Below are 14,960 nucleotides of genomic sequence, written 5' to 3'. Positions count from 1 at the left end.
CTTTATTCTTGGTTTGAATTGCATCAAAAGAATCTGTTTTTAGTTCTGTTGTTCCTTAGATTATAATCCACTAGCACACCTGTCACAGCTTCGCCGTGGTAATAATGCGCGGAACTCGTTAATAATGGTGCGTGTGGGTAAATTGATGAAGTATTTTCATTAATTAATCAAATAATCTCTTTCATATGATACCCCACTCAGTCGCATTTCGTACGTTTCGATTTCTACCCTCCTGCCCCCTCAGCCCTCCCGTTTCTCTAACCCACCGACCGATTCTGCTCAAGTTCCAAATTAATATATATTGCACCGGTTGGTACACCTATACGCCGCACATTTGAATTTTCCGCCTTAAAGTACTTCTCTACTGGAGAAACCCTGATCTTTAACAACTGAACTAACTCTACTGGTTATCAGAAGATGTCACTGTGTGTTTTTGATTTGCTTTTGTTTTTCATTGATCAAGAAGTGTGGACATTCTCTAACCAAAAACTATGATAACGCACTCTGGTGTAAAGGAATGAACCTTCTTGGAGATGTGTTGTATTCATAAGTTTTGTCTTTACTAAATTTTGTTCTGTCTTTTGTGGGTTGGCAGTATTAAGTTTTCTTTCCGCCTGTTTTGAATTTCACCAATCCTAAAATTCTGTAATTAATTTTCCACCAATAAGGTGTTTCTTTATCGATTTGTATGTAACTTTTGCGGTCAACCAATAAAAATTGAGTGGGTGTTTCTACTCATTCCTGAAAGGTCTCGAATTTTTCACGAGGGTATAAAACTTCTGATTTTCTTGTCTCCGGGCCATTCGTATAACATCTTTCTCAGTGTGTGAATATGTAGCAGGGGGCGGGAAGCGCCTCTTTCTTCAGGCAGCAGATCTTTAACAAGGTAATGGCCTTTTAACATCTTTATTTCTTGCTAGCTCAGCAGTTTAACTCGCGGGGAAGGTTCGAAACCTTTAATATGTAAACTATAAAACATGTAAACCCTTTTCCTGGTAAACTCCATTTTTTCTTGAACTTTAATTCGGGGATAGAGAGTGTTTTACCCTCTCGAGCTCCCCTTCATTTTTGTAATTTGAGGTGACTACGTTTTCGTAACCGTTTTCTCTTCCTTCTTCAAGTGTTAAATTTATTTTGCAGACTAGTCACCTCCATTGATTGGGATTAGCCCCTCTGTTATCGGCCTAGCGCCACATAAGTTTTAACAAGCTTTAGTGTAGGAGTGCAAGTACTCGCCTCCATTCATCTTTGTGTTTGGGCCTTTTAATTAACCTTTAATTTGCTATTCAGGCCTCGTAGGTTGGGTACTAGTTGCCCCTGTTTATTTATAAGTGTGCCTTAAGGGCAGTCAAGTGTAAGTGCCTTAAGGGCAGTCAAGTGTAAAGTCTGTTTATGGCCTTCCTGATAGGCTTGAACTATTGAAAGCGGGTCAGCTCTTTCTGGTATTTTGAAAGGTGCCTCTAGGAGGCTTGACATTACGAGGTGGGAGCAAATGCTCCATGTAATTAGGGGTTTTCTGCCCTTAGGAAATTTGTGGTTGTGAGCTGAGGGCTCAGGAATTGTAACTTGGGGCACGAAGCCCAGAACTTGTTAATACCCTAAACTCTTGTTTTCGTTTGTAAAAGCATTATTGTACCTGAATTTTCATTGTTATTTCACCTAGTGAAAAGTTGTTAAATATTGTTGTCTGTTGAAAATATAACCTTTATTTAAATTTTAAATTCATATTTCGGACTTATACTTAGACTCATTCCAGCCCGCACCTTCTTTCACCTCTGACTTCCACAGATAACTCCGTAACAAGTAGTAGCAGAGCGTGGTTGAATGGGTCTCAACTTTGCCCCTTTTGACGGCTAAACCTTGCTTTTGTTTTGAACTCTAACAATTCAGTCGCTGGCATTTTTTCGATTTTTCTAAATTTGTAAAGTTCTGTCATCATGTCCGGCCCTCGTGATGTCCTCCATCCCGGCTATTTGTGCAAGGAGGAACTGATCTATGAATTAACTATTAGAAATGTTCAATCTAGAGGCACGGTTGCGGCCGATACCTCTAAGCTTAAAGATTCTTGATTTTCCGTTTACCACCCCAACTTTGGGAGAGAAAGAGATTGACGACTCTCTCTCCACGATCACTGACAATACTACTGAGCTAGCATCCATAGTTAGTTTTTTGAAGGAGGGGATCCATCCACAAATCAACTCAAACGTGTACAACCTAGATTGTACCATTTTTCCAATAGAGTTAAAGATCTATTGTCTCTAAAGTTGAATGACATTCAAGGGAAGGAGGCTTGTGCTCTTCTCGAAAACCTTTCTAAACTGTCCAGTAAGGTTAGCCTATTGTTAACCGGAGCAGTACCCGCACAAAACCGACCAATCCACTCTGATAAACGTAGTTATCGAGGAAGAGTCTTCTAAAGGAGAAGAAGGTGGAAAATCTGTAGGAGCTCAACAAACCTCGGCCCCATTAGACAATGAATCTGAACGTCGTACCTCGTTGTATAATGCACCTTCTGAATCTGCTTCTCCGCCACTTAGGCCTCTACCTACTATGTCACCTGGCTTCAGCAGTTTGCCCCATCCTTTAGCAATGTTGCTCAGAGGTGTTTCTAAGTTCTCCGTCAATTCCACCCGTGATGTTATTGCCTTTCTAAGATTTTCCGTTGAGTTTCAGGATCATGCTCTTGTTTTTTCTCTTTCTCCGTGTAAAATCCTTCAAATTATTTACCCTTATTCCATTGGTATCCTCTCATACAAGATAGTTAGGGCAATTGCTGAACAATCATCCATAGAAGACTTCCATGCCCATCTGTTAGCCAATTTTATTCCGGCCTGAGCTAGGTCATCACTAATTCAGAAGTACAATTACCGTGTACAGCGTCTGGACGAAAACCTTGTCGACTTCATCCAAGACATTAAATTCTACACTACGGTATTTGCTCTTCATTTTCCTGAAGACCAGATTGTACAGGCCATTGTGGAAGGCATTTCCCCATCGTACAGGTCATATTTGTGATTTGCGTCGCGTCCTCAAACTTTTGCCGAATTGGAGGCTATGGCTGTCTCAGCGGAAGGAGTTAGATACGCCGACACCTTACGTGTCGCAAAAGAACCCCCTCCATCCTCTAGTAATTTTCGGCCTCCACCTCGCCGACCCGTCACACCCCGTAAATGTTACGCTTGCGGGTCGCCTGACCATCTTCGGAACAAGTGTCCAATAACTAAATCTAGCGGGACAAGGAATGGAGCAGGGTCATCCCAAGGCTGTTTTAAATGCCGCGCTTTCTCCCATATTTCCAAAATTGCCCGAATTCGAATAGCACTCCCACCTGCTCACCTTCGGGTGCAACTTCCACCAACAATCAAAAATGACTAGTGGCTTCGGCTGAGTCGACTAACTCTTCTTTCCGAGGCTCAGCCCCAAGTAAACCTGCCGAAATCTCAGGGAAAACCCAGTCCTCTAATTTATCTTTTGAAGATCCCAAAGAATGTCTTAAGATTGCGTCGGATCCCCCCGCACCTGTTCCATTTCTCAAAATTGAATTGAATAATGATCCTGTAACAGCGCTATTAGATTCTGGCAGTGTGTGTTCCATTATTTCGGCCGAGTGGTACTCCAAATTAAAATCTGTTTGTAAACTTCCTGATTTTTGTTCATCTTCGGTTCAATGCACTTCGGCTATTAATTCCCCGTTAGAAATTTTAGGTTTTCTGTATGCCAAAATTAGAATTGTTAAATTTACTTGGAAAGTTAAACTGCTTGTGGCTAAACACTTGTCTTGCCCCATTATATTGGGAGCGGACTTCATGTCGCACACCGTTCTAGTGCTCGACCTTCAGAGCAAGTCGTGCACTTTCAAGTTTGCTAGTACTTTCAAAATCCCCTTGTTATCATGTAGTTCTGTGTCATGTTCATCTGTTTCGCCTACCCAGGATGAGATGTTGTTAGACCTCAGACATCTACCTGAGGAGCAGGCTGATAGTATTCGTAAGTTGTGTCAGTCGTCTCCAGATGTTTTCTCTGATACTCTTGGTGTTACTGACCTTATCGAATACAAGATCGAGGTTACGGATTCGATTCCTGTCCGCTTTCCACCTTACAGGCTATCTCCACCTAAAATGAAGACTCTGAAAGAAATCATAGATCAGATGTTGAAAGATGGTATTATTCGCCCCTCTAAGTCGGCATATTCTTCGACTATTTTTCTAGTCCCGAAACCCCAAGGTGGCTTCAGGCCTGTGATTGATTACAGGGCTCTCAATCGGAAGGTGGTGTTACAATCTGTGCCCCTTCCCGACCTTCATTCTTGTTTCTCGTGGTTTCGGAAAGCTAAGTTCTTCACCATCTTAGACCTCAATCAGGCTAATCAGATACCTCTGGCGGAATTTTCCCGTCGGTTACAAGCTAAAAGCTATATTTCTTCAGAATTTCAATTTTCTAGCTCGTCTGGCAATGTGTGCCAGGAGATGTGTCATTTAAATACATACACACATACATTTTTATATACTGTTCCACACCGTATATTTTTTCCAGATATTAATTCATATGTATACCAGTTTTGGGTGGCAAATCTCGCTGCTGTAGAATCCTTCAGCTGACGTTGCCATGGTTACGGCTGGTCGTTTCTTTATCGGATTCCTAGAGCAGTGGTAGTGTGGTGCCAATATCTCCATAACGGTTGGTTTTAGGGACTTAAACATTTTTTCGGGCCCGTAGGGCTTACCGAGTTTTGTTCTTTGCGTAAAGGGGCTTAAAATGAGCTTTGTCTCGTCCCTGTACGACAAATTCGATATTTCACCTATTATTTGTATATCCCCCCCCCGATCGCTCCCCCTCTAATTGTTTTGAAAATTTAAGAGTAGCCTAAGTTTCAGATAGTAATTCATATGTGTACCAGTTTTGGGTGGCAAATCACGCTGCTGTAGAACCCTTGAGCTGACGTTACCATTGTTACGGCTGGTCAAATTTGATATTTCGCCTATTATTGTTATATCTCACCCCCGACGCGCTCCCTATAATTGTTTTGAAAATGTAAAAGTAGCCTAAGTTACTCCTTATACCATCAGCTATCTGCCGGCGAAAGTCCCTTCAAAATCGGTCCGACCGTTTCGGAGATTAGCCGGAAGAAACAGACCGACAGACCGATAGACAGACAGACAGACGGACAAAAATTGTAAAAATCGTTTTTAGTTATAAGTACCGTATACACTTCAATATAAACTTAGTAAAATTCTGTTATTTTGACATTACAAACAGACACTTAAATTTTATTTGTATAGATCTACAGATATAAAATATAGCGTATAGCACTCTGCGACAATGTTTCTTTCTATTAGTGAAAGAATTATTAGAATCGGTCCAGTAGTTTCTGAGATTACCCTCCCGATGTATACAAACTCCCAAAATTCGCACTCTCTCTTTATTATATTATTAGTAGAGATTTCTTTGTAAACTTTATATATTCATCACTACTGTATGTTTCTCCTCCATATATTTTTGTAATTTGGTTCATTATCCTCTTTTAACTGTCTTAGTCTCGTTCAGAATTTATATGCCTGCATTTGTCTCTTTCCTGTATGAGACCTAATATATCTGGCTTCATCCATGGCTTGCGCAGTATGAGGTGCTTCTTTCTTAAAATTTAATCTGATGCTGCTTTTATAGATTATTTTATTGTAGCTAATTTCATTGTGTCGCCACTTGTCGTCGCCATAAATTGTTCTGGCTTCAAATTCTAGACGTTTTATAGAGGTATTCAATTTATCGAGAATCCAGTTGTGTATTTTCTTCTTTGTCTAACTTTATACTTTAGCACTACTAGAGCGTGATCACTAGCAATATCCACATCTGGATAATTGTGGCTAGACATGACATGGTTTCAATATCGCCTTCTGGCAAGAACAAAATCAATCTGGTATCTGTTGATATTACAAGGAACTGTAGAAGTCTAACTTCTGCGTTTTGGTACTTCAAACTTTGTGAATTTCACAGAATTCAATAAGACACTGCCCGGTGTCATTTCTTTTCCAGTCCAAGGTTACCGACGGTTCTGATCTTTGGTTTGGAGGCTGAAACAACAATGCAATATGATCAAGTTACCTGTATCACTAATAAGTTTCATTAGCTCCTTTATTTCTTCATACAATTCTTCCACTTCATCATCATCAAGAGGTCATGCTGGGAAATATACCCACTTTTGTTATCACTATATTCACTGGCGTAGTTGCAGTTTCCAACAATAGACTGTAGTTGATGTTATGTGTGCTTAAGACCCTTTTGGCCCACCTATTGCTTACATTACAGCTACTAGATCTACCTGTGATTTATCTTCCGCAGTATATTATTCTGAATGTCTCGGTGCTGAAATCCTCATCTGATGACATCTTGTCTAATAAACGCCGAAGTTGTCTATGTTGTTGTCATCCAAAATCATCTTCATCTCTCCCCGTTTCCCAGCCTCAATTAGTTTTTGAATATTTCATGTTCCAAACTCATGTCCTGACAATAGTTAGGAGATTTTCACCTGTTGATGACCGGAGAAAAATCATCCATTCCCCTGCAGTGTATTGCTAGCCAAATTCTATGATCATTAAGCATTAAATTCGTTCTACACCCATCCATCGTTTCTGTACTAGGGAAGAATAAGGTGATGGCATCTCGTTGCCTTTCACACCGCAGTCCTACTGCCATTCAAGTCTCCCCGACCACGCCAGTAAATTGTCACTCACAGTCCATCTCTCACCATGTATCAGCTACGCTGTGGTGATATTGGTCGAGCTACTTCCGCTGACAGGAAGGAGAATTCTTCCTCCTTCACTGCCGTTGAGACTGTTATCTCCTTCTGCCACCTAAACCGTTGATCATATTCACTCCTTTGGTCTGCAGCCCCTATCTGGAGAGCAGACGCTCTGTGATGGGTTCAAGTGCCATTTCCTCCCTTGATATAACCATCACCCCGAAGGCGTTGGCCCCCCTGGCAAGTCGAATTATTTGTCGCATTTTTTTCTCACAATGACATCTAGTTCATGACGAAGTGGGTCTTTTGGAGAACTGAAGATCCATTTCAGATAAGCAGCAAGAGATACGTAGCCATTGTTCAGTGTGTTCTCGCATATTAGCCACAACCTTCCACAATTGTTAGGTTCTTTGTGCCCCTCTTAGAAGATACCCGTATACTTTGATGACAAGAATTGACTCCGATTATCAGCTTGTTGGACCGCGGTCCCTACCTTGAGAAGTTTATTTGTCTCTTCATTTCCTACTGTTCCTAAGTATGATATAACTCGCAAGAATGTGTTTTATCATTATGTCTTTCGAGAGATTTGATCACATAATTCACTGGTTTCAGTTCCCTGTTTCTAAAAGTTTTGATGAGATTGCTTCAGTGGGTGCTTATGAATCTGTAAGGATGGCAGTCTTCTGATGACCACTGTTCCTGTCCGGTAACTACCGAAGCGTGTAAAAATACAGTATAAAAGTACAAAGTTTGCCTGTTTTTGCAAATTTACATTTGGCTTATTTTCTTCGGTTCGGATAGTTCGAATATCAATTCGTGAAAATATTAATTTTGTGTCTGTGTATCTCTCTGTGCAACATTTTGTACGCCTTTAGGGTAAAGACAATTCAAAATATTTTAACCAAATTTCGTATTAAAATTCACTAGCTCAAGGATAATTAAGGTAAAAATCAATTCATAATTTCCGAAAATATTCATTAATTTTGCATTTACAAAAATATTTCTATAGAATAAAACTGGTTAAATGTAATCCTAAGCAAATTTTGCCATTTTTAAGATTTTAATAGGATGAAGTTTTTGGGATTTTGGTATTACATCTTAGACGACCAAGACGTGCCAACTTAGATTATGTCCATATATTATAAATAACAAGATCTGAAATAATCTCGCACAAGCTGATGTTTAGTTGTTGTTGTTGTTTGGTCCCACGCCTGCCACTTCACCGCCACAGAAGGTTCGTTCCCACGTAAGTTTCCCTCAACGTTGAAAAAAGCCGATGATCGTCGTCTGCGAGTGTAACGACGACCTGGGAAGAGGCCATACTCTTCAAGAGAGGCACAGCAGTGTTACACCTCGCGTCATGGTGTGCCATATCTAGTGGTCTTAATATTTTATTCCTCAGATGGTCTTGTTAATCTATTCCCTGTTATCGATACCATATGTCTGTTATTTGAATATGGTAACTGTTCTCTGACTTGTCATCTACTTCCTCCCGGTTATGACAGATGGCGCCTCATGTCATTATGAATTTCCAAAGCATTTCTTTCTATCCTAATCTTGCCTTGTATGATCTCTGAGAGAAAAGAATGGAAGCCTTGGTTAAAAAGATGGAGAGGCAGGGCTATGAAATGTGTTTCGCATCATTTAAATGGTACTTTAAAAAGATTTATACTTTTCCATACGTGGCTCTCTGCTCTGAGTCAACGTACAGGATCTGTTAATATATGTGGATTCTTATTGCAGGTATTTTTTTACTACATCCCTTGGCTTGCCACAGCTATGGTAGGCTAGTGTTTCTTGTGATCCCGGTTCCTTTCTTTGTTCTTCATTTTTTTTGCTAGGGGCTTTACGTCGCACCGACACAGATAGGTCTTATGGCGACGATGGGATAGGAAAGGCCTAGGAGTTGGAAGGAAGCGGCCGTGGCCTTAATTAAGATACAGCCCCAGCATTTGCCTGGTGTGAAAATGGGAAACCACGGAAAACCATTTTCAGGGCTGCCGATAGTGGGATTCGAACCTACTATCTCCCGGATGCAAGCTCACAGCCGCGCGCCTCTACGCGCACGGCCAACTCGCCCGGTGTTCTTCATTTTTATTGTGGCATATTAATTTTCCCTTTCCACTTTATTTTATAATTTACTATATATATATATATTTGTTCCTATGTAGGGACAAAAAGGTACCGTTTTGATAAAGCTGTGTGTAATGTTGTTTGATTATGAAGATTATTCGAGACCTGTTTCTTTCTCTTCTATTGCGACGTCTTACTTGAGCTCATGTTGTGATGTGTATTTAAAACGCTAATTCCGTACAAGTCATTTTCTCTACCAGAGACGATATGAATATGTTCCATAGCGTATTTGTGATTTGATTATTGTAATGACGAGGTGAGCCTTGCCCCGTATTGCGGCCATCCTGATTATTTAATCTGGACTCTCAGATCAAGCTCATGAGCCTTTGACTCATTTTTCTCATGCTACTGTGGTTTTTATCACAGTGTGTCTTGATTCTGCATTTTATGTTGCCTTGCGCATCTGGTCTCTAAGTGTGCAGGTGTGGATGCGTTGTATGAATGTCGGGTCTGTGTTATTTTTTTAGTACGTTATGGATGTTACCTTCAGTTTTACTGTTATGGTTGTTTATTTGATTACTTTGTCTCAGTTCCTGGCTGATTTTTCCGTTTCATTTTTATATTTCGGGATCTTATTCTGTGTTACATATCATCTTTGACTATATTTATTTTACTTCTGTAGCTATGGCAACGCCCCCTTTTTCTTCCTCACTATAACCTCTTTGTGTTTTATTATTATTCTTTTTTGCTGAAGTGCTTCTATGTCATTTTAAATTCTGAGATTGTTAGCGTCTTTGAGATTGAAGTTCGGCCTCGTTTTGTTCTGAAGCGGTTGCAATTACTTTTCGGGTTTAAATGCTCATATCTTATTAATCATATATTCTTTGATTGAGGTTCCACTTTCACGAAAGGAATGTTTTGTGACAAATTCAGAGTACTATTGGTTGGTATTGTCTGAATCTATTGATGTTATCCTTCTCTATGCACCTATAAAAGTGAGGTAAGTGAAGAAGTTTATGAGATTATTTCTGAGGAAGTAAAAGACTCCTATGCATTTTAAAAGACAATAGCCTCCAAAAACACGTATGTACGTAATATTTTTCCTTATGCATCTTTCTTTGTTACGTGCCCATCTTATATCTGCTTCAGCCAATTTTATGATAACAAACCCTAATTTATTTTAACCTATTTCTGTCTTGGATCTTGCCTTTTATGCTTTATTCATTTGTATAAGAGGCCCGGGTTCAGTTTCTGGCTGTCTTTCGCCAGTTTCGACCAGTCCACATTTAATGACCTCATTCGCAAAGGGAAGTGTGTGGAATGGTTTGGGCGCAATGGTATGCCGTTCTGCGTCCTCTTGTGTTACCTTTCATGTGACAGTATCGTCGTGCCATTTATCAACAGGAAAATCCTCGTCCACACACGGCACGTGTCTTTATGAACAGTCTGCATGATGTTGAGGAACTCCAGTGGCCAGCATGATCTCCATATCGGTCCCCGATAGAGCATGTGTGAGACCAGCTCGAGCGTCAACTCCGTCCCAGTACCAGTATCAAGGAATCAAGGTACGGCTTTAACAGTTGTGGGCCAGCTTGCCTCAGAACAGGATACTGAACCCATGTCCTTTGAGTCATGAGGAGACAGAGTCCTAAATTCATTACGCGAGGTCCCATACACATTACAAGTCAAGAGCACTAGCTGCATTTTTTATCTCTGACCAGAGACGGCACGTGGAGAACAGGTGGTGATTCTCACGCTAGAGAAATTATGCCACTCGCAAGTGTATAATGTGTAGCTGGCGGAACACTTTTTTATTAAAAGTACATTTTAAGAAGAATTGGAGACGAAACTGCCGTAGTAAATGTCAGGAAATCGTAAGTGAAACAATTTGGTTTTTCGTGGTAAAGACTTTAGACAGCTAAATACCTCAGAAGGAAAATTGTCGAAAAACGTGCCTGTTCGTTTAAACTCTGTTACATCGACCAAAAATATAGTGCCTAGGTGATGAGTTCATTTAACAACTCAGGTGGTAAAGAGAAACCCTTAAATGCTTATCATCAACACAGCTTGCAATTACGTGTTATGTCGTGATCAGCCATAAGTACATTTCTATGGAGTGGAAAAAGTGTCTGTAAATTTTTGGCGGTAAATGTAGATGACATTGGAGTGGGAGTAAATGTTATAAAAGTACGATGCACCATTTGCAATCCTGCATTGTGTTCAGTGAATCTGAAGCTACCGCACGCTACCCAGAATAACATTAAGAATCGTTTGTGCAGACTAAGTCCCCACAAGGGAAAGCAGTTTGGCCAAAGGGTGCTATTTAACGTCATCTCCCAGTGGAGAGAGATCGTCAGTCAAATTAATGGTATTCCCATGGGAAACCGTCATGTAAATTCACGTCCAGGCAACAGACGGTCATTAAAATGCCGAAATCCTGAAGTTAAATGAGCTAATATTTATTTAACTCGATTGCCTATTCGGATCGGTGTTTTGAGGAACGTGTTCAGTTCGCGAGGAAGAGAACATGTGTGAAGGGCACTTTTCTGTTTAAGTCATTATTTTCAGGTAAATGATCTTAAAACTATACAAATTGAAGAGTTGTGTTTGTAAAGCCACTATCTGTCGAGGTGGCTAGATAAAGAATGAGAGTGGCTGGTGGGCATGATAAGATGGGAGACGACATACGGCTACAGGTATGTAAATTACCTTTGTTATAAAGTGCATTTACTTATTTCACGATGTCACCATTTCATTTGTGTACCTGTGACGCATTTTGGTCACCCTTTCATTCCGTGAAAATGTCAGCGGAATATGACAAAAGGTCATTCCTTTTATGTTTCTTGGATAATCGGGAAAGTTGCGAAACTAGCGTGTAAAGTTTTGTATAGTAGTATATTTGATGGTCGTAAAACGAATATAATGTCTAGAGCAAAGTGTCATTTCCGCACGTTTATTTTCTATATTTGTTTTTGTCAAAGTTAAGACATTAATTTATCGTAAAATTCTGTTCAGTGTAAAGATGAAATTCCAGTAAGTATAATCCGTGGTTTACCATTTAGAGCGAGTGCGCGGTAATAGTGGAGTATCAGCTGGCGCGGTAGGCACACCGTCGTGTGTTCGGCGATGTAAATTTATCAACGGAAGTTACGAGGCGAGACCGGTATGATTTTTCAAAGATGAGTGCTATTCCAAAGTCTGTTAAAATCTGTGTAGTATTGATGTGCGGAAAATAACGGTAAAAATGTTTGTAAGTTAAGTTTTGAGTTTCGATTTGGAAATATTGTGTTGACAATCTCAGATAGTATGCGACGAAAGATGGTTTGTTGTCACAGAGGGTTTTATGTAACAAGATAGAGGGTCACCCAAGAGAGATATTCCATATTATTGTCGTGTAGAGAATTTGTGATAGCAGGTGGTATAAGCCTTGCGAAGATGGGAAGGATTGTGAATCAGGTCGTTGAAATCCTGTAACGTTGAAGAGAATTCATGCCGGGATTTTCATTGTAGGGAACCCGAGTATTTATTTTTGTAATTTAATGGGATGGGAATAGGGTCAGTCCATAGATATGTTCCACGTGAAACCGTAGGACCGCGTTGGATAAGAATATTTCAAGTGACGTTTTAAATTAAATCTCTTCGCATAATCTATGTGGGAAAATAATTATATTTCATGTGAATTCCCAGCGAGGCGAGGTTTTCATTTGATGCAGGTTAAGATAACATGTGCGTTTTTGTGAAGAGATATCGAGGAAGGATCGTGTTCCCGTAATTCAAGCCAGCTGTTAGGCGGTCAAGCCGGTGTATTGTTAGAAAGAAACTGTAACTGAGATTTGCATTTGTAGTAAATGTTTGGAATTAGAATTCGTTATTTTAGAAGAGAGTCCTTTTAGTAGAGACTTGAATTTATTATCGAAGCGACGGAAACGACACTATGGTACGTTATGCTGGTAATAACCATTTTCAGGGATTTCAAAATTTAAGAATCGGTAGTGATGTTGTTTGGTGTTGAGGGTTGTACAAAGTTTTATGATTATTTTATTTGAACGTCACGATAGCTTGTAAATCCCTAGAGTTCATGATGGGTGATTGTGTTGTGTTGTTGCTTTTGTTGGTTTCCAAGGCCGAAATGTAGGTTTTTGTGATATGAGGTCACGCTTGTGGAACACATGGGGTGCAGAAGTCCATCCATCCTAGAGTTGGGTGAGGTGCCTTACGACACTTGAGTCTTTCGGAATTAGTCCAAGGGATAACCATAGGCATTAAAAGCGATTTGACATCGGTTGTTTTATTTTGCGTTGTGTTTAAATTTATGCAGATTACAGGATGTAAGATTATGATTATCCAAGCTAGTTTCTCAATGATTATCAGTGTTCTAATGTATACTTGTTGAGTGGTCATTAAATTAATAGTACTGGTAATTATGACATTGTATTCCGCTTTTTAGCTGCAGTGAAGAAAACTTTTAGTATAAACAATATTATATCAATATATTCGTCAAGGGAATATTTCTGGTAAACGGTCCGAATGATAAGAAAAATGTAATTAAATAGTTAGGGAGTTTAAAGAAACATTCGTCTGGGATGGACAAATTTCGTTGTTAATTAGGATTATGAAATAATTTTTTAATTTATTAAATTCAGTGGAATCGTATTTTGAGAATTAGCTTAAAACTAAGTGACTAACTTGAAAATGTATTCTGGAAATCTTAGTTTTATTTGCTGGGAAATTTCAACTTATTAATGTAACGATTAAGAGGACATGTCCGATGGCAAGCGTCTTTACTGCCACAAGGTTGCGAGCGTTTGTTGTTGTTATTTTGATTTTGATTTCTTGAGCATCAGATGTGCTAGGAATTTATTAATACGGAAACCTTGGACATCAATTACTGTAACTTTATTTTGTTCAGCCTTCAGCTTAGAAGTTTTTATGGTCATGGGCTCATCAACCTCAGGGACTTAAATTAGGACCGTCTGCCATTATTACACCATTTTTCTTGCGGTTATCACCCCCAGTGACTTCAACGTAAATCACAAAGTTAGATGTCGGTCCATGACATCGATTCAATTAAGGGTCCATGCCGTACAATCACTCTGTGGCACGTACCGATTGTACTGCCTTAATTATACCAAGAGTCCAGAGCTCGTGTTACGGGGGCTGGATAATCACGAACCACTATAGTGGTACATGCGGTCTCGCATGGAAACCGATCTTACGGATCTACAGACTTTTTATTTCATTCTTAAATTCAGACAGTGGTTTCTAGTAAGGATGTCCCTCAGGCAGTTGAATTGAGGTCTCCAAAGCCAGGGTCTCTCATCATCGTTATGATTGATATATATTTTCAAACGGACAAAACTGAGTTCGTTCAGATGAAGTGGTGAAATGTCATAAGTTTCTTCGACTTTATCGCATATGATCAATAAATACCCATTTATTTTAACTGGAGTCCTCTTATTGTAGAAAACAGTTTCAAGTACGGAAACCCGCCTCTTACCTGAGCAAGTGACGAAGAACGCATAGACGACCCAAGAGAAAGAACTCATGCCGATTTGCTGATAGGTAAGGAAGGTAGGTATCCTACGAAGGACCATGAAGGGTTCAGTAAAACGGCTTTGTAACACCCTTTCCAACCGAATAAGTGCATGCATCCAGGCCTGACGGGGTGCATCGTCAGGGCTAGTACTGCCAAGTTCTTTGTGAATGTGAGTCAATGTTTGAATTACTGAAATAACGTCACCTACCTTCAACATGTGTTCATTTCACTTCTTCCTCCCCTTCCAGTGCTTCATTTTTTTTATTTTTTGCTAGGCATTATTACCAAAATTTTAGTGCTGTAAGTTACAATTACTCCCCGTAAGGTAACGCCGAAAGCGGTATTTGGCGAGGGCCATAAACTTCACGAGGCCCCATTCTCTTACTATGACATGAATACGTCTTAGAAATCGCGATAACTCTTTGAAAAGTTGAGCGAGATGAAAACGTGGACCTTTCTGAAGCCCTTTAAAATACAAACCGTACACTAGCACAGTCGAGTGCACTCTAAAATATTCAGCGTCTGGGTAAGGAATCGAAGCACTCCTCAAGCGTTCGGTTCGAGGCGGCCTGTGCTTAGCAAATAAACGAGTTAACCGACTTAAATGAAATAACC

This window comes from Anabrus simplex, chromosome 7 (genome assembly GCF_040414725.1).
Source record: "Anabrus simplex isolate iqAnaSimp1 chromosome 7, ASM4041472v1, whole genome shotgun sequence".
NCBI classification, from domain to species: Eukaryota; Metazoa; Arthropoda; class Insecta; order Orthoptera; family Tettigoniidae; genus Anabrus; species Anabrus simplex.
The sequence above is the reverse complement of the archived record's forward strand: the minus strand, read 5'-3'. Positions refer to the sequence as shown.